Source organism: Lemur catta, chromosome 23, assembly GCF_020740605.2.
Source record: "Lemur catta isolate mLemCat1 chromosome 23, mLemCat1.pri, whole genome shotgun sequence".
In the NCBI taxonomy this organism is placed as follows: Eukaryota; Metazoa; Chordata; class Mammalia; order Primates; family Lemuridae; genus Lemur; species Lemur catta.
The window spans coordinates 7238573-7259360 of NC_059150.1; the positions used below are offsets into that span (position 1 = coordinate 7238573).

Consider the following 20788-nt stretch of genomic DNA (forward strand, 5'->3'; position numbering starts at 1 on the left):
TTTGATCAGGTACACACGTTTATGCGCATCAGTGCAGGTACCTTTCAGCTTCTGCACAGGTATCTGTAAGTCACTTTTTTGGAACCTGGAATGTCTCTGTAGAAACTCCTCTTATAAATGCTGATTCATTCCCAGCCTACAATGCAGCTGGGTTGCACTACAAATAGCACCAACCTCAGTTCAGGGTCTTGGGAGTTGGAGTCTATGAGATTCACAAAGGAAAGTTTCTTTTTCCTACTGGACATATGACCAGCCTTAGGCAACACTGGAAATAGACAAAGTTGTCTTGGGTCACCTCCTATCACACTCTACTCCCTCTCCCTGGGACCCGCTTCTGGAGGTCCCTCACCACTTTCCCCTCTGAAGGGTTCTAGGCCCTAGATGGGCACCTGACACATGACAAGCAGTGGGCACATCTGAGGTGCAGTGGTTGACGTTTCCCATGGGAACACTCAGGGGCTAGAGCTGGGCGTGTCTTTTCATGCACCTGAAGACTCGGAGCAGAACAGCTTCTGACCCCAATATTCTGAAGATTTTACTGGGGGACAGAAAAGTCAATCTCATAGTAGGAAGAGCTCTGGCTCAGGTATTAAAGACACAGAGTTTCCAGCCCGGGACCTTCTCCCATGAGCCCCCGAACATGTTCCTTTTCATCCCTAGGTGTTGATTTCTGCATTATTAAGTTGGCGGTTTGTCAGAGTTGTTTTTCTAAGATAATTTCCAAGTTTGACCTCCTAGAATTTTGCAGTACCCCCCTCACCCCTCCCCAGGCGGCCCGGGCTACTCCCCTTGGCAGGAGTGAGCTGGCACGTGTGGTTCTGATGCATCGTTTCCCTCCCTATCAAAAGCACCAGGTCAGCACAAGACCAGGGCCCTTCAGCCTCGCTCAGCGTAGCGTCTGCCCAGCCCTGGAAGTGCCATTCTGTAAGAGAAACAAAACCTTTCCCTCCGGCAGCTTTTGCGTGTGTTCACCTGTGTTTCCTTCTCGCAATCCTGGCCCCCAGCGTTTGAGGTTGCAGTTTCGTTGTGAGTCAGGTCTGCTGAGAGCAGTGGAAATCGGAGGGGCCTCCGCTTGGTAGGGAGGACGTGATGCTGCCTTTTCCTCAAGAGCATGGCCCTGGGGTTGGCGGGGGTGTGGAGGGGAGGTGATCACTTTCCGGAAGTGGATTTCTCACATTGACTGTCTCAGGGAGGAAAGAATATTACTGGAAAGCCCTAGAAAGTGCTTCACATCTCTTTCGGGAGGGCCTGTGCATTCTCAAGAAAGTATCTGCACTGAGCAGTAAAATGTCTGCATTGTTTTGATGTCTGCTCTGAGGCAGGCCTGTGCTGAGGAGGAAGTGTTCTCGGTGTGGTTGGCTCCTGACATGGGGCTCAGGTTCCCTTGGGGGAGGTGGGCACGGGCTGCCGGATTCCCAGAGCGCTGCGAGGCCAGTTTGAGTGCTGGTTCAGTCCTGGGAAGTGCCAGCTGCTATATAGGCTTTGAAACATTACAGTCCCCCACCCCCTCCATCGAATCCCACAGGGGAAAGGAGAGAAGGTAGCAAGGCATGAACAGCCCCAGAAACAGGATATCTGGCCATCGTGGTGAGAAGCATGTGTAATGAACACACACATCATGCGTGTTCTGGATCTGCACATCCATGGACCCGCCAGGGGAGCTCCAGGCAGCACGGGCAGACTGAAGTCCCACAGGACAAACCCACATAGACAGTGCACAGGAATACATACGCTACCCCCGGTTCAGAACTGCCTGCTTCCTATACAGTTGAATGGCAACGATTGGGTCTTCCTTAACCCTGCTTCTGAGAAAGCCTTTATGAAATAACTAGTAATGGCTGGGCGTGGTGGCTCATGCCTATAATCCCAGCACTTTGGGAGGATTGCTTGAGGCCAGGAGTTCAAGACCAGGCTCTACAAAAGAAAGAAGGAAAGAAAGAAAGAAAGAACAAATGAACCAGTAAGTTTTAGAGAACCAGAAGGTGAAATACAGAGGTGGGAAAGAAGTGGTGAAAAAGGAGCAGGAGACCCTTGGCCATGCTGACCCCAGAGGCTGGGCTCCATGGGGGTTGGACAGGGAGCTGGGACAGGTGGGAGGAGAGCAAGTCATCTGGGAGCGCTTGGGTAAGCAGGACAGAAGGTGGGGGTTTCGAATGAGGGCCTAGAACCCTTCAGAGGGGAAAGTGGTGAGGGACCTCCAGAAGCGGGTCCCAGGGAGAGGGAGTAGAGTGTGATAGGAGGTGACCCAAGACAACTTTGTCTATTTCCAGTGTTGCCTAAGGCTGGTCATATGTCCAGTAGGAAAAAGAAACTTTCCTTTGTGAATCTCATAGACTCCAACTCCCAAGACCCTGAACTGAGGTTGGTGCTATTTGTAGTGCAACCCAGCTGCATTGTAGGCTGGGAATGAATCAGCATTTATAAGAGGAGTTTCTACAGAGACATTCCAGGTTCCAAAAAAGTGACTTACAGATACCTGTGCAGAAGCTGAAAGGTACCTGCACTGATGCGCATAAACGTGTGTACCTGATCAAAGGGGCTGCAAGATCTAAACTGTGTTAGGGAGAGGTGGTGCCAGGGGAGAGGCTGGGGCAGTGGAAGAGGAGAGGGAATAGACATCCTTAGAGGTGTCATGGGCAAGCTGGCCTCGCTGAAGCTCTGCCATTGGATTCCAGAACCCCATGTCTACCTCACCAAGGAAACCCTGTCATATTTGTAAGATGGAAACAATAATAATGCCCACCTCCTAGTTATGAGAAGAAAGTGGGATAAATGCTTGTCGTTTTCGCCTGGCACATGGCGAAAGACTATTACTTGATGATCTGTTGCTTACACTACAGCAATTGCAACTACACTGTGACTACTACCACCGCTACGACCACTGTTATCAGAACAGCTATGACTGTTGATGCCACCACAATTTCGCTTTCCCTTCTGGGCCTCCTGAAATGACTTTGAACATCCAAAAGTTGGTGCAAGTGGAGGAGGAGTTAGCATCAGGCCGAGTCTCTTCTGTGTAGGTGGGGGCCGCAGGTGACTAACAGACGAGGCCCTTGGTGGAGGCAGATGGGCTGGAGTGGGACACGAGAGCTTCTGGCCACGGTGACCACAGCTGGGGCTTCTGTTTCATTTCATGTCAAATCAGCAGGCTTTAGGGTAAACTGGAGAGGAGGAGAGGCTGGGTTGCAGAAGGCCACATGGGGCCAGAGCTTGTTCCTGTGCAGGCTGCAGTGGTGGGAAAATTGGGGTTGAGGCCCTGGGGCCACCGTCACCGAGATCTGCGTCTGTGGGAATGGCGTGAACGACGCTGAGCTGGTCATGGTGATCCCACCTCTGGTACCCTGCACATCCCGCCCTAGCCCAGCCAAGGGTCACATGTAGGTTCAGTTGTAGCTGGTGGGCACCGCCCTCGACATTCTGAGGACAACCAAGTTAACACTTAATATGTATCACTCACTCCACCCTACAAGCCACCAGAGGACAGAATGCACTCTTGAAGTCATTTTAGATTTTCCCAGGCCACCACGCCAGGTTCATCTTTCCAATGCACTAATTTTATCCCCAGATCCCCATTCTCACAAACCTTCAATGGCTGCCCTGTGCCTTCAGAACAGAGCTCAGCCAGCCTAGCCTGGCAGGCCCCAAATGCCTTTGCAGCCTTCTTCCCCATAGATTCTCTGTGCAAGGTCTCTGGCTAAAACAGGAGGGCTCTCGCTGTTGTCAGACATGCCTGTCCCCTCCTTCCTCCGTGCCTTCATACGTGGCTTCACTGGCCTGCAGTGACCGCCCCGCTTTTCATCCAGCAGAATCCTTCCAAGTCAGTGCCACTTCTTCCATGAGGCTTTCTTTAACAACCTGACCCCAGTGATATTTCATTAAAAAAAACATCCCTTTGGCCGGGCGCGGTGGCTCACGCCTGTAATCCTAGCACTCTGGGAGGCCGAGGCAGGTGGATCGCTCGAGGTCAGGAGTTCGAGACCAGCCTGAGCAAGAGCGAGACCCCGTCTCTACTAAAAATAGAAAGAAATTATATGGCCAACTAAAAATCTGTATAGAAAAAATTAGCCGGGCATGGTGGCGCATGCCTGTAGCCCCAGCTACTCGGGAGGCTGAGGCAGTAGGATCGCTTAAGCCCAGGAGTCTGAGGTTGCTGTGAGCGAGGCTGACGCCACGGCACTCGCTCTAGCCTGGGCAACAAAGTGAGACTCTGTCTCAAAAAAAAAAAAAAAACAAAAAACATCCCCTGGAGCTTATGACCATACCTGGCAGCACTTTGTGCCCACTACCTGGAGTTGTGAAGTGTATTTTCCTGCATGGGCGCATGCACACAAGTGTGTGTGTGTATGTGTGTATCTTGGGTGTATTTTGTCCTTGAGGCATGAACCTATGTTTTGTATGTGCCAGGGATAAAGAAGAGACACAGTCTAGCTTGGTGTGGCTGTTTCGCTTATTTTGGCTAGGGTACGGGTTTCGGGTTCTCAGATGGTAAAGACCCAGGCCCAGGAAAAGGAGGCTTGGGTTTTTGTCTTTCTTCTGTGTGGCTATGGAGATATCTTCCACCTTCGGTGGGCTTCGGTTTCTGTCTCTGTCAAGTGGGGACACTCCTCGGTTTTTCTCCTCCCTTGCAGGTGATCAGAGAGGCTTGCCAATAGGCGGAAATACTTCAAGGCCACAAAATAGCCAGACACTTGAAAGAGTTGGCCCCTCTGTGGTCTTGTCCTTGACTCAAGGAGAGAGGCCCTGGTGGTTTTCCCAGAACCAGCAAGAGGAGCAGGACCCGGGGGTTTCTCTGCCCAGTCATGCCACAAGCCACCAAGCCTCACCGCCTTTCCCTGGGCTGCATTCTCCTTTGCACTGTGCCCCGTGGTGCAGCCCCTCAGGCCCTACTTTCCTGTCCACCAGCCACCTCCACAGCCACGGAAATCTGTGCTTTCCAGCAAGCTTCCTGCTAAAATCCCCCTCCGCCTAGGGTTCTTGGGGACCCTGTGGACCTTCCTTCCTTGTGACATGGCTGGGGAAACACACTGGTCTGCAGACCTCTTATTCATCTTCTCAATCCCAGAGGTGGCTTAAGCAATCTTATCTGCTGGGAGTGTGAGTGTGTGCGCATGTGTGTGTGTATGACTCTTTTCAGCTGTGCTGTGACTAACTGATGCCAGCTCTCTTGAGTGCCCACTGTGTGCCTGCTGTGGACCCGACACACCCTGAACCACGCCCTGGGGCCTCTGCTGAAGCCCGCAGCAGACCACTACCTGTCTTACCTGGTTTTCCTTCGTCACTCTTTGGTGTCTTACTGTGTTCCAGACACTTTATTTAAATCATTTCATTTTAAATTTTATAATAATCTTAAGATTCTATCCAGTTATTGATTCTATTTTATGGAAGAATAAAATTAGGCTCAAATGACTTACCCTGGGTCACACCATTAGTAAGAGGTTGAGGCAGAAAAATGAACCCAGATTTGACCCCAAAACTTACACCTTTAAAGTAACTGTACCATGCAACTTCTTATCTGAGCAAGAATTCTCTCTGAGTAGCTAGACTTGCTCAATGAACTTCCCTGGGAAACTACTGAACTACTTTTCTGCATTTTTATCTCGTCTGCTCCCTACTCCACCCATCCTCCCAATGTGTTTCTTTGGAAAACATTGTCCATGAACTCACACCCGCCAGGAAGCTACCCCCAGATTCCAGTAAGCCTTAGAGACTGGAATGGTTCAGTTTAATCCAAAGGTCTATTAGCTATGTAGATTCTTTCCCCAGTCCAACCCCTATAGGAGAAACTTAAAAAAAAATTCTTGTACTAGAAGGGAGCTAGGTCTATTTGGTCTATTTCCCTGCCTTCAAGAAATGACTAAAGGTCATTTCATAAAGCCTTTCAGAAAAGGTTCCATGGTGTCTAATGATCCTGGTGGCCAGAACATTTTCTTTAGTCCAATAAAGCCCTCTCCTGCTTTACTAGAAACCTGCTGCTAACTTCATGGAGTGCCAGGAGTTCTAGAACATCCAGACTCTTCCATTTACGCTTGCCCTGGTAAGTGGAGATTGTACACACACTCTCCGTGTGTCCGGAGCTCCAGGGCTGATAAAGTGCCATTGATCCTCTTTGCCACTTGAGGAGGTAGGCAAGTCAGGGGTTCTTGTCACACTTCTACAGATGAGGAAACTGAGGCTCAGAGAGGTTAGAGAGGTTATCTGCCCAAAGTCCGATAGCCAGGATGTGTATGTAGAGTTCAGACTCAACTCCAAGTCAAATGCTTAGAGTTATTCAAGCTGGGAAGAATTGTGGGATTTATTTTATAGTTTATTTCTGTATTATCCCCCTCTTTTTACAGATGAGGAAACTGAAATCTAGAGCCGCTCAAAGACTTGCCCGAGTGGCAGAGTAGGAATTAGAACTTTGGCCTCTTGATAATCAGTTCATCCCTTTACCCGGATCACCATGCCGAGACGAACAATGTGCCTCCAATAATTTTTAAAAGATTTAAACGTGTCACGAGGGTGTGGTTCTCTCATTGTGCATCTTCTCAATATCGCAGAAGAAGACCTGAGCTCCATGGCACTCAGCCTCTTTTTCCTTGGCCACAGCCAAGGTCATGAAACAGCAGATCCCTCCACTGCAGGGCAAGGAAAATACCCACTGCCTCCCAAATAGAAAAAGAGGAAAAAAAATTAAAGACCCAAGCTAGGTAACCGTAGAAAATAAACAAGGCTGAGTCTCAATATAGTTCATCGGCAGAATTTTCCCCAGAGCCAACAGCCCGTGTCAGAGCTGTATTTTCCACTCCGGCTACTGTGATTTGGTTGTGGCACCCTTGGTTTCTTTCCTTTTGATGAAGGCAGACTCTGACGCAGGTTTAGGGCTCTGGCAGGTGTCTGGGGGTTTACAAGCTTGTCCAGGCCTCTGACACCTCATCCCCTTGCCCCATCCCCCACGCACTTCTGACGGGACAAGGTCAGCCGGGGCAGAGGCAGTTGGAGGTGCTGGAAAGGTGTTAGGGGTTTTGCCATCTCCGGAATCCCCTTAGCACGTGCCCCAGCCTTGAGGCGGTGCTGGCAGGAGAGAAGGGAAGAGCCTTGATTCTGTAGGGGTTTCTCTTAGTGGAGATTCCAGAAAGTTGAGGATGACTTGATAGATGACATTTGATGTCTTTGTTCATTCCTTTTTGCTAAGTCATTCTCTTTTGTGCAGTGCTTGTGTGCGTAAGGCATTTCTGGCCGGGGGGCCTTTCCCAGGGCTGGTCAGGTTAACACGATTTCATCTGCTGATCAAGACAGGAAAGATGAGCAGTGCCTGTTACATCCACCAGTACCCAGACTCCAATCAGACTGTCAGAGCGACCTCTTCCACTTCCTCCCTGGTGAGAAAGAGAGCGTTTCCAGGGACTGCTGGAGGACTGGATAGAGAGGACTAATCAATGGAAACGATTTGCTCGTTATCAGGATGGGGCTGGGCAAATTTCCAGTGGCCCTGCTGCTGGGTGGGATGGGGGGGGCGGGTATCGGTTTTGACTTTGGTTCTCTGCCCTCCTGTGCCCCACGTCCGGGTCTCCAGTGCCCTCTCACCAGCGCGTTGGCTTCCGAAGCCTCAGTGTGGTTTCCTTCACCAAGAGCCTCAAAAGCTTCACCCTAACCAGGTGCTGGCTTCTCCTCTCCTCGCAAAAGCCTCATTTTCTTTCTTTTTTTTTTTATTTCAGCATATTATGGGAGTACAAAAGTTTAGGTTATGTATATTGCCCTTGCCTCCCCCTCCCCCTCCGAATCAGAGCTTCAAACATGTCCACCCCCTAGACCTGGCGCATCGCACTCATTATGTATGTAAACAACCATCCTCTCCCCCCACATCTGCCCGACACCCGATTAATGTTATTCCTAAATGTGCTCTTAGGTGATGATTAGTGAAAACAATTTGATGGTGAGTACATGTGGTGCTTATTTTTCCATTCTTGGGATACTTCACTTAGTAGAATGGGTTCCAGCTGTAATCCAGGAAAATACAAGAGGTGCTATATCACCATTATTTCTTATAGCTGAGTAGTACTCCATGGTATACGTATACCACATTTTATTAATCCACTCATGGATTGATGGGCACTTGGGTTGTTTCCACGTCTTTGCAATTGTGAATTGTAAAAGTCCCATTTTCTTAAAGGTAACTGGCCAACCAAACACTTCTAGAAGCAGGTTGCAACCATAATCTCTCACCCTCCCAGGAAAACACCTATAGTTTTAACTGGTAATAGCCCAGACAGGGTATCTAAGTAAACTGGAACATTCCTGGCTCTCTCTGTGTGTGTGTGTGTGTGTGTGTGTGTGTGTGTGTGTGCACGTGTGCATTTGTGGGTTGGGGGTGCCCTGGGCCTTCCCAAGCTGTTTGGATTTACTGTCTCATCTTCCTTTCCCAGTGTGAAAGATGACCGGTGCCATGCACGGGCAGATGCCCACTTCTCCAGAATTGCCACATCCTGGTAATAGTATCTGTGGCTTCTGAAGGCTGAGTGTGGGATGCCTTCTTTTTGTTCTAAGCTTTTGAGGAAGGCTGGGGAACAGCATAAAAGGTCAACCCTAGAAATAATATACAAGCAAACCAACTGCCCCTCCACTTCCTGAGTGAGTATTGCTGGGTATTCCTGAGTGAGGGGGCCGGTCTAAATTCCTTAGACCAGCTTCTCCTTCCCTAATCCCAGCCTGGGCAGGCACCTCTCCCCCAGTCCAAGGCTGTATTTAGTTAGCAGTTAAGACGATCTCAGCTGAGGCTGCCCTAGGACAAATTGGGCAATGACGAAAACATGATGCTCGGTTGCCCCTTTGGGGTTTGGCATATTCACGTTCCCTCCATTTTTAGGGGCAGTTTCTAGGACTGAGCCTGATATAAGCATCATATAATCTTTAGAATAAACAAATCAAAACAAGAGCTAACCCTTGGAATGCATCAGGCTCCATTCTAAGAGGTGTATGTATATTAACTCCTGTAATCCCCGCGACAACCCGGATATCTATCTGTGTAACTGTAAGTACTCCGTATAAGCCCAACTTGTAGTTGGGGGTATCTGGGTTCAGAGCGGGGATGTGCCTGATCCGATCCCACACAGCTAGTGAGGGTCAGAACCGGGATTTGAACCCCAGGCAGTGTGGCTGCAGAGGCCACCCTCTGCTGTCCGTTAACAGAATTATGGGGGAACCAACTGGCACATTATTAGCTGAAATGAAGTACTTCATGGTGCACAGCACATAGAAAACACCGAATAACTGTTAGTTCCCCTGCCCCGGGAGTGGTTTGCGTTTTAATAGCAGTGGAATGAAGGGCTTTCAGGACCAACTGGAGTTAGAGGGATTTGCCTTGTTTGTGAGTGCGACTGTGTGTGCGTGTGTGCGCACGTGTGTGTGTGTGTGTGTGTGTGTGTGTGTGTGTGTGTGTGTGTGTGTCTGCGCGATCCTGCCGACCAGCAGGGCTGGCCAGCCATGTCCTTGGGAGTCTGCACCAGGGGCTGGTGCTGCCTAGGCCTTCGGCCGGCGACTTTTATGGTTTCGGACACTTCAGTCTCTTCATCTCAGGTGGAGTTTGTCCTCAGGGGACTTTGAGGGGTGACTATTTTAAAAATAGCATGAGGCAACTGGTGATGGCTGCTTCAGGGGCAGCACGTGAGCCAGGCCCCAGGAGGGGAAAGCCATGAATCAGGGCTCATGTAGCAAGACAGGGCTTTCCTGCGAGCCGGGCTTGGTCAGCGTGGGTCCACGGTTCTCTTGAGGGATTCTCCGCCTGCACACCCGGTGGTTGCGCTCTGGTACAATGCCTCCGATTCCCCACGTGGCCTGACTCACCCAGGCCCCGTACTGCTCAGGCCTCCAACCAGGTGCTGCCTGGAGAGTCAGCTGGGATCCCAGCAGGCAGCCCCCTCGCCCACCACAGGCCAGGTGGGTGGCGGAACTAAACGGCTCGTCCCCTCAATTCCGGAAAGCTTGGGCCTTCCTTTCACCCTCCACCTCATACCCAGAACCTCAAAAAATAGAGAGAAAAAACACAAGACAGGAAAAACATAATTGTAATAATTATTAATGCTTTCTGAATCTCTAATGCTACTCAATTAGTCATAGCCACAGTTTGTTGGCTGTTATGATCACACCTCCTGAACAGTTTTTACTTACACCACCCAGTGCAGGGCGAGGGAGGAGTGTGCTGTTCAGCAGAAAGAGGCTGAGCACCGCGGGAAGGGGAGCAGCGGCAGGCCTGGCAGCAGGTGTGGGCAGCGTGGCGCCAAGGCCAGTATTGGTGCACCAGAGTCAAGGGGGCGAACCCCCGGGTCAGAGATTAGCATTTAACGTTCCAAAGTCATCTGGGGGCTCCTGCGTCATGACCCCTCGGGTGGTGGATGGGCAATGTTCTCCAGCAACGTGGATGCCATGGCCAGGCCAGTCTTACTCTGTCACCATCACTATCAAGTTATTCCTCAGTTTTGGCCACTGGCAGAGACTACTCATTGGCCACCAGGTCAAGTCTAAATTCATATAAATCTGTTGGTTTCCCCATTGGCAAGATGGAAATAAAGATAATACCACTGTTTTTTCTTTTTTTGAGACAGAGTCTCACTCTGTTGCCCAGGCTAGAGTACTGTGGCATCAGCCTAGCTCACAGCAACCTCAAACTCCTGGGCTCAAGCAAGCCTTCTGCCTCAGCCTCCCGAGTAGCTGGGACTACAGACATGCGTCACCGTGCCCAGCTAATTTTTTCTATATATTTTTAGTTGTCCGGCTAATTTCTTTAGTAGAGACAGGGTCTCATTCTTGCTCAGGCTGATCTTGAACTCCTGACCTTGAGCGATCCTCCCCCCTCGGCCTCCCAGAGTGCTAGGATTACAGGCATGAGCCACCGTGCCTGGCTCATAGAACCACTGTTGTTGGGAGGATAAAATGAAGCAACAGATGGAAAGTGCCTGGCACAACATACAATAGGCAGTCAATAAGTGGTGGTTTATTTCACTCCATTTCTCTCTAGGATCTGTCCTATCCTATACTCCAGTGTCTGGCCCCTGCTCCCTGCCCTCCCCCCATATTCGCTGATTCCCGTGAGGCTGTGCACTGGCTGTCTCTCCTCCTTGAACCTGCTTCTCACTGCTCCAGCTCACATCGACCCTGCCGCATCCCCTGAGCCTCTCGCACTGCTCTTTGGCCCTGGGTCACCGTATACACTCTTGAGTCCTCCCTACTTGTTTTGTTAGTGTAAATTTTATCTTCTCACACAGACTGTAGTTTCTCCAGTTCAGGAACTGGGCTCATTGCTTCTGATTCTCATGCCTGACAGGTCACTAGGTGAGCAATAGCTTCTTTAGAAGAGGCCTGGGGGTTGGTAGGGGTGGGTGTGTGGCAATGGAAAGTTACCCAAAGTGATGGGGAAACCAGATGGGGCACTTCGCTGTGGGGATTTCCCTGGACCATGTTTCATGACTTGTACCGAGCCCTGTGCTTTGTCAAGCTGGAATCCTGGCACACTCCCCACTTTCCATACCCGTTTCTGCCCATCGCACCCATTTGAACTGGCAAAAGTGCTGTGGGCTGGAGAATATTGGAATCTTGGGGCAAAGGCCAGTGAGTGCATCCTTCAGGGCAGGACGGAGGGGCCCCCAAATTTCTGTGTGCTCTGCAGATCACTCAAGGTCTCCCAAAGCCCTCCGCCATCTCTCCATGCCAGTTAAAGCCATCCTGGCTGTTCTGCTCTGGCCCAGGCATCTCTCAGGGGCTTTCTCCTCTCTGTGCAAAAGGCTCAGACGTAGGGGCCAGTCTGATCCAGCGACGAGGGCCAGCTGAAGAGTCTGAGAACTAGAGTGACACCTGGCTGCCACGGCCGGCACGGTTCAGCCTGGCAACAGTCTATGGGCAGCAGCCTGTCACTAGAGGAGATGGACACATCGTGTCTAAGCTGTAGCACCTTTCTAGACCAGGCCCATCTTCCCGAGATAATTCAGGTTTTTTTGCCTCCAGGTGGGCTTATTCTGTCACATACACAGGTTGCCTTCTGCTCTGGGGCTGTTTTACAGAAACTAGTCCTGGATGTTGTTTGGTCAGGGATAGGGTTTGAGTTTCATCAGCCCAAGTGGACGTGCCTGAATTACTCTCAGATTGGATGCCTGGGCTACTCCCCTCCTCCTTAACACCTATTCCACCCAAGCCAACTCACTCTGGGACTCCTTCCCACACGTTTAGGACTGCAAAAGGTAGAATGCTGGAGTTGGAAGGAGCTGTAGGGACCAGCCAGTCTACCTTCTTCTATGGAGAGGAGAGAGACTCAGGGATTGGGAGTAACTTGCTGTGAGCTCATACAGCCGCTGCACATGGATAGCTGTACCCCTGCTGCTCCTGGGCCAGGGCCCACCCTCGAGCTTTTACCCTTAATTCACTCTCAGTCTATCAATTGTGTCTGAATCGGTGACTCCCTTCTCTCTCTCTCTCTCTCTCTCTCTCTCTCTCTTTGACATAGTGTCTCACTCTGTCACCTAGGTTAGAGTGCAGTAGCATCATCATAGCTCTCTACAACCTCAAACTCCTGGCATCAAGCAATCCTCCTGCCACAGCCTCCCAAAGTGCTAGGATTACAGGTGTGCACCACTGCACCTGGCCATCTCTTTATTCTTTCTATTTACAGCTTTAAAACTCACCTTCTCCAAGAAACCTCTGATTAATTCAGCTCACCCTTGTATTAGGGTTTTCCAGAGAATCATAGCCAAGAGAATATAGGTATATATGCATCTCTCTCTATGTACACACACACACACACATATATATATAATTTATTATAAAGTATTGGCTCATGCAATTGTGGAGGCCGGGAAGTCCCCCAATCTGCTGTCTGCAAACTGGTGACCCCGGAAAGCTGATTGTGTTCAAAGGCCTGAGAGCCAGAGAGCTGATGGTGTAGACTGTAGCTCAGATCTGAATGCCTGGGAACAGGAGTGCCCTGGCTGGAGAAGATGGATGTTGCAGCTCAAGCAGTCAGACAGAGAGGGTGAATTCTCCCTTCCTCCGCTTTTTTGTCCTATGAGGCTCTTAACAGATTGGATGGTGCCTGCCCACATTGGGAAGGGCGGGTCCACAGATTCAAATGCTAATCTTTTTCAGAAACACCCTCCCAGGCACACCCAGAAATAATGCTTAGCTAAACATCTGGGCAGCCTGTGATTCAGTCAAGTTGACACATAAAATTAACAATCACAATCCTCCATCCTTTACTAGGTGAGTGGCTTGTGCTATGTTATTTTTACTTACTATTGTTTTTCTCCATGAGCTCCAGGAGGATTACAGTCATGCGCTGCATAATGACATTTCCATAGATGACAGACTGCATATATGACAGTTGGTCCCGTAATATCATAAAACCGTATTTTTTTACTGTACCTTTTATGCTGTCACCCTGGGTAGAGTGTAGTGGTGTCATCATAGCTCACTGCAACCTCATACTCCTGGGCTCAAGCAATCCTCCTTCCTCAGCCTCCAAAGTAGCTGGGACTACAGGTGTGTACTATCATGGCTGCCTAATTTTTAGAAGAGACCGGATCTCGCTCTTGCTCAGGCTGGTCTTGAATTCCTGAGCTCAAGCAATCCTTCCACCTCGGCCTCCCAGAGTGCTAGAATTACAGGTGTGAGCCACCATGCCTGGCACCTTTTATATGTTTAGATATGTTTAGATACGCAAATACTTACTGTTGTGTTACAGCTGCCTGCAGTATTCGGTACAGTAACGTGCTGTCCAGCTGTGTAGCCTAGGAGCGCTAGGCTATACCCTGCAGCTAGGTGTGTAGTGGGCTGTGCCATCTAGGTTTGTGTAGATACACTCTGTAATGTCTGTACAATGATGAAATCTAATGATGCATTTCTCAGAATGTATCCCCATCACGAAAGCAATGCATGACTGTGTTTCAGTGTGTCCTTCATCATCTCTGTTAGTCTGGCAACTTCATCACTCTAGGAGCCCCTGAAGGCAATGCTGTCATCACCTTTGTCTGGACTCTCACCCTTTGTCCGGTCAGGGCTACAAACCAGGGCTGCTCACAGTCCAGGAGGAGGGTGGCATTGCCTGATGACCCAAGGCACAAAGCCCTTGTGCTGGAGTAAGACTTGGAGGAAGAAGAACCTTCCCTGACTCCTTTGCTGGGGTCAGCCTCGAGAGGTCACGGCTCACCCCCGGCAGTGTGGAGACTCTGTTGCTGGACAGGATGTGAACATCCTCGAATTTTTCACGATCAAATTAAGTCACTTGTCTGGGGTCACACTGTGACACATTCATTGCCAAACCTGTTCCTTTCACCAGGGCCCCGTGGGATTTTGCCAAGTCAGTCCTCCTTTGTACTTTCTTGCTCAACCCATGCATAATTCTAGAATTCTCAGGCAGGAAGGGAATCCATGGCGGAGGGTGGGGTGAGGTGGAGGTCGTGTCATACATCCTCCTAAGCAGAACACATGGACGTCAGAGGCAGAGAACGGTTTCCACATTGACCTGTGGTCACCCGTTTCCACATTGTCTACCTCAGAGAGTGCAGGTATTCTTGCAAATGTCTAAATTTCTGCTGCTGTAGTTTGAGCCTGAGTCCCTCATTATTTTTCCTGGAAAACGGGAAAAAGTTTGTAAATTTCTGTATTGGGAATGGGCAAGCGTCTATGTTCATTTGCCTAAAAACAATATTACTTGAAAAACTGCTCTCCAAATTGAAGCAGCTCAGTTCCCTGATTTTTTATTTTCTTGTGTAAGACCCAACCATGCTTCCCGATGCCTCCTCCTGACCCTACCCGGTCACTCACAAACACTGGAGTTTCCATGGCCAAAGGTGCTGGCAGCTGGCCATTTCAGACCAAGTCCCCTCAGGGATCGGGGCTCTCTGGGACATAATGGGAACCCAGCGGAGGCGTCATGGTTGGTAGGAAGTGCCACATTCAGGGATACTGGCTTCTGGCTCTTTCTCCAAATGACTCTAAGATGAAGCAATTTCTGAATAGGTTTAAGCACGGTATATGTCATCAGCCCAGTCCTTGATTTTCCAGAGAGAAGTGAATCTCAGAGCTATCTAGTGGCAGAGCTCCTGACAGCCAGTCCTTGCTCAGAGAACCCAGAACCTTCTATGTCTGCTTGTGCTAAATTGAAGTTGCAGGAGGAAGCAGAACATACCTGGTATAGGTCATGGAGACACGTGACTTTCCCTGGACCCCTTGCCACCCACCCTCCTCCTTAACAGGTTCCCAGGCAGAGTTGAAGTGTCCCAAAGGGGCAGCTCTTCCCAGTTCAGAGAATAGCACCAAAGGGCCCGGAGGCCTTGGCTCCACTTGTACACATGCCTTTGCTTTTCTCTCAAGCTTTGGCCCCGTCCTTAACAGCCCTGGGCCTTACCTTGGCTGGCTGTAAAATGGGGAGAATTGCCTCAAGTTCCTTGTCTACTGCTTCAAGGTAGTACATCTGAGAAATGCTTTGAGAAGAGAGAAGAGACTTCTCCAACAAGAGGGCATGTTCTTCGTGAGGGTGGTAAGACCAGAGCCTTAAAATCCAACAGCTGTTGGCCGGTAGTTCAGGCAAGTTATGGCCTATGAGAGTCAATCTTGCAAGCCCTGTGGTGTCAGACATTTTTCCTGTTGGTTCACAACAACCCTATGAGACCCATCTCATAACTTTTGCTCAATTTTGCAGAGAGGAAACTGAAAGTCAAAGAGAAGGCTGAAATAACTTGCCCAAGGCCACCCAACTGAGTGGCAGAGCTGGGCTCCAAACCCAGGCAGCCTGGCTCCACGCTCCCCTTCTTAGCTGTATCATGTCCCAGACCTGGCAGTGGTCCTGCAGGATGAACGGTGAGTCTCCTTCCTGCCCCCTCCAAAGGAAGGGATTGTGTGACTGAGGAGGGTCCAGAAAAGGGGGATGATCTGTGAGAGGTAGAAATAATGGGATCAAGTTTGGGACCTCCTGGGTTAGAGGAGTGGCTTATTTCTCCGCTTCCAAGTTGCAGAGCTCACGTTCCTTGCCTGGCCTGGTGTTTCATCCAGTCTTGCTCCCTCTGGTCTGCAGGGGCCACATACAAGCCCACGCTACAGCCCAGGCATCCCATCTGCAGGGGACATGGTACTGTTGTGGAACCACAGTCCTTGGGGGCTTCAATTTGTATAGAAGTGACAAGGACAGAGAAAAGGAAAGTGAAGCTTAAGTTCAAGCTCCCATCCCCCCACCCCCAAGTCGATTTCCTGTGAAGCTTGTAACACTAAAGCTTCAGAGTGTCTTACTTGCATTGGCTCTTTCCAAAGCCCTGGACCTAATTTTGCATTAGTAATTTTATATACATTTTTTTTTCTTAAAGAGAGTTCTCCGTCCTGTACATGCCTCGGGCCCCCTAGAATCTGGCTGCCCCCTTCCCTGACCTGATTTGACAAATGTCAGAGTCCCACACCCCGCTGAGAAACACCACCAGTCCCGCTCCTCCGGGAGCTCTCCCACACACTACGAGCGAGCCTTGATTGAGGGCGTGATTCGGTTCAGAGTAGCTGGGTTGAGTTTTTGTAAAGAGGTTGCCATGTGTGCACTTTTGCAGACCTCAAAGCCACCAGAAGGAGAGAGCTTAGTGTAGCCTTTTTGTGGTGATGACTCTCTATGATTTTCCTCCACAGAGAAGAGCTTGCAAACCCCGACATGATTCCAAGAAGGTGTACAGAGGAAGCCTACGGAGCTGTGTGTTCCGCACCATCCACACGTGTGGATGCACATACCGACACTTCTGGGCTCTGTTCCCTGGGGTGCGTCACTTCTGTTACAGGGACTTTGGATGTAGGACCGTTCACTGGGACCAGAGATGCCCAGTTGATTGCAAGGGTCTGGAAGACTGCCAGGACTGCCGTTGCCTGAATCATGAGGTCCCTCACTGCTAGGCTACTGGCCAGGTCTAGGGGGAATGGAGGGGTCTTCAGACTGGAGAAGTTGAAGGTGAGAGATGGAGCGTATGGTGGAAAGGAAGACTAATAAACTCTGCCCTGATACCCTTTCCCCATCAGCTCCCATCCTGGTCATGCCCATTTCTTCACACCTGCACTGTCTTCACCAAGGTTTTTAGCTGCAATGATAAAGTCAGCTACCTGAAGCAAAAGGGGAGCAGGATTTATTGTAAGGAGCCTAGGCTGTCTCAGAATATCCAGGGACAGAAACTGCTGCAGGCCACATGACCGGTACTTTCCACTTTTCTTGGTGCCCTTGCATCCTGCTTTCTCCCCAGACCAGCTCTCTCTGCACTTCTGGATGGCTTGCAGGAGCCCACAGCTGCATAGCTCTCAAGGCTGCTGTCTTTAGTTCAAGGGCCCAGCCAAGACTGACCAGTGCTCTGAAGTCCCAAGTCCAAATTCCTGGGAGACAGACTAACAGCTCAGCTTAGGTCAGGTGTCCACCCTCCAATCAGGGGACCAGGGTCTGGGGGCTGCCAGGGTCAAGGTGGGTAAACATCATAAATGGTGTCCCAGGTCAAATGGTGTGTCCTCCATGAAGACCCTCTGACCGATCCTATGGAAGAAGTCCCCTCTCTCCCGAATCCCCAGAACACTGTCTCTGTCCCTCTTCTTGGCATGCATTACTTTCTACCTTGTGTAAGTATTGTCTTTGTGAACATCCTAGCCCCTCTCCCAGGTACCTATAAGCTGGTTTGTTTATCTTCACTTATCTCACAGCTTGTGCAAAAAAAAAAACTGGACATGTACTTAACACCCAAAGGTATAGGTAATCTCCAAATAAATCAGTTTTCAAGAACTTGGCCAAGTCTTTCATTTCATTGAATTGTCATGAGTTGATTACGTTCAATTAATTCAACCAATCTGTATTGAGGGTCTTCTGCATCTCAGGAACTGTCCTGGCTGCTGAGGAGACAAAGGCTAAACAAGGCAAGGAAAGTCCTCACCCCACTGGGCTTCCAGTTAAGTGGTGAAGACCATCAATTGGGGACAGTGTTTGCTAAAATTGACTTTACGCTGGGTACTCAGGATAGACGTGTGTAAGTCTCCAGCACTGCCCTGGAGGAGCTCAGTTTCTCTGGGGGGGGGGGGTCACAGACAAATGGTCAGGCGTGTTGCTACACAACAGGACAGCGTTAGTAACGGCCAGGGAAGAAGTGCTGTAAGACCTCAGAGAGAGAGAGATTTGCCACCTGGGGGAAAAGGGGATGTCTAGGGGAGGTTTTGCTGAGAACAGTGACATGTGACTGAACTTGAAGGGTGAGTAGGAGTTTGCCAGGGAGAGTTGGGTATGTGAGTGTGCATGTGTTTGGGGACTCGGGGGGCAGGGGAAAGGAGATAGGAGTGATGGTGGTCAGACCCTTCGCGATGGCGTGATCAGTCTGGAAGGAGAGTTCAGGCACTGTGAAGGGCTGCTGCGTCTGGAGGAAGGTGAGACCCTCAGTGTGTTTGGAGCACAGGAAACATGGCGGCAAAGGATGGGAAGGTTGGCCATGGCCCTTCCTGGTTTTGTGTGCTAAGCTCAGGAACAGCGGGTAAGTATCCACAGCCAGTGCTCCAGGGTCTGGGGCAATGATGCCGGCTGGGCGCGAGGGCCGGGCAGAGCCTGGAGACCAGCAACAGCCTGCGGCCAGGAATACATTCTAGAAGGCCCTAGAAGGAGGCTTTGCTCCTGCCCTGTGGTCACTGACCTCTGGCTCATGGAGAGAAATGTCTGGAGGGTGAGATGCTGGTGAAATTTTCACTCCCAAATTGCAGTCTTCCTCAGAAAGCACCAGGTCTTCTAACTTTCACTCCCTCGTGAGGGGCATGGGATTTTCTAAATTTTGCAATCGGATTTAAGAAATCAAAAGAAAAGTTGTCCATTTGTAGTTAAAAAAAAAAAAGCCAGCAGAAGTGTGTTTCCACACCCGCAAGTCTTCCGAATTATAAGCCTGTAGCCCATGGCCCTTTGGCCAATGTTATGATGGGAACAGGAGATGAGGGATTCCAGAGACTGCGCCTGTTCCAGAATGTTCCTTAGGGGATGGCAGGTCTGCTCTCCTCATGTGCCTGGGTGGGGGTGGAATGGAGTCAACTTCTTGGACCTTTCCCTGGCCAGAGTCAAGGCCGTTCACACCCGGTCCCCTCCTCCCTGTGCAGCCGGGTCTCCGTGCCATCTCAGTCCTGAGCCGCCCGCCTATTTCAGAACTTTGCTGCTCTTGTTCAGTCTTCGCAGCAGCTTCTTCCCTCTTCTCTGCCTGTCAAACATCACTCATCCTTCCAGTCAAAGGTCCTTGTCTCTGCAAAGGTTTCCCCAACCCACCTGAGTCAGACCCAAGAGCTCCCTCTTCTGTGCTGTCCCCGCACTTCTGAGTCACTTCTGCTATTACTCTCCCCTCATTGGCAGCCAGTTATTTGTTCTTTTGTTAAGTGGACTGAATTTCTAAGGCTCCAAGACTAGACCTTAATCATCTCTGTATCCCTAGGCGCTGGCAACAGTGCCTGACATGTAGCAGACTCTCAGTAAATACTCTATTTGTTAGTGAAGAGCGGTTTATCTGGGCATCTTTTCTGTTGGGGTTGGAGTAGGGTGAAGACAGCTTTGGGACGAATTCCAACAAGCAGAAAAAGGGGAAGGGGCACTTCAGGAGCAAGAAACAGGTGGGGCAAAAGCAGCACAATGGGAGGGCAAACACAGGGGGCTATGGGGAAGTGGGGAGTGGGGGGGCGTGGAGCACACCAGGCTCTAAGCACGGTCCTGGGCTCACATGCATCGATGCACTGGGCCTGGGCAAAGACTTAGGGAGGTGGCTAGTATTCACAGAGAAGGGGACTGAGGCTTGGGAAGGTCACACAGCTCATGAGTTGGTGACGGAGATGAGATGAGATCAATTCTGTTAGATACCAAAGCCTGTGGCTTATTGGGACTGCAGAGAAGAGTAAGTAATGGGGGTTGCCTGGTGCCTGGAGTAAATGAAGGGGAGTAAGCGGAGGTGAGCGTGGAAAGTATACGTTACGGGGTTATATTATTAATCATGTCTAGGGTGGGTTTTTTTTTTACTGTCTCCCATGTGCCAAAACCTGTGCTAGGCACTTTAACGTTTCACCGCATCAAAACTAACAGTGGCCCTGTCACTACTCATTTTACAGATAAGGGAACTAAATGTCAGAGAGTTCAATGGTTTGCCCATGAGCACCCAGGCAATAAGCGACAGAGCCATGACGTAAATCCAGGTCTTCCGAACCCACAACCCAAGCTAATTGGGAAAGAGCTGCATGGGTGAGTCATAGCTTAATAATTCAATTCTCAATGACATAACAGCGGTATGGCTTTCTCATTCTTTATTTATTTTTCGCCATAGGCAAGATCCAAGTCTGGACTCTTATTCCCACACTGTCCCTTCCCTTCCTGTACAGTGCTGCCCACTTGTCCTGTCTCCTCACTGTCCCCTCTGCCCAAATGTATAAAACTGGATCCCCTGGGAGTGGGGAGGAGGGGATGGGCAAAGTCACACCCTATGGGTGCGGTGTATGCTGTATGGGGGATGGGCACACTTGGCGGTGCAAAGGCAATTTATGTAACCAAAGTGTGTGTACCCCTGTAATACTCTGAAATTTAAAAAAAGATAATAAATACATAAATATATTTCATACTAAAAAAAAAAGAAAGAAAGAAAGAAACAAAACTGGATTCCCCAAGCAAGGTTAACTATCCACTAGCCTCATAAAAAGGGCCAATCTTCTGGCAAATGAGAAGATCTCTTAAGGAAGACATGGGGACAGGAAGGTGAAGGGAACATCAAAGCAACAAGGAACCTGGCCAAGATCTCAAGAACAGATGCAGCGATAACCC

General features: G+C 50.0%; 1 long non-coding RNA gene across 5 annotated transcripts in view; it reads left to right on the forward strand.

The window, feature by feature from the left end:
* The window catches only part of LOC123627138, a 27729-nt gene extending 9980 nt beyond the window's left edge, over positions 1-17749 (forward strand). For all 5 annotated transcript variants that reach the window (XR_006731149.1, XR_006731151.1, XR_006731148.1 and 2 more), the window contains 2 exons: positions 15665-15822; positions 16630-17749. This is a non-coding gene — a long non-coding RNA (uncharacterized LOC123627138). The remainder of the gene's footprint in view (positions 1-15664; positions 15823-16629) is intronic.
* Positions 17750-20788: the final 3039 nt, after the last annotated feature.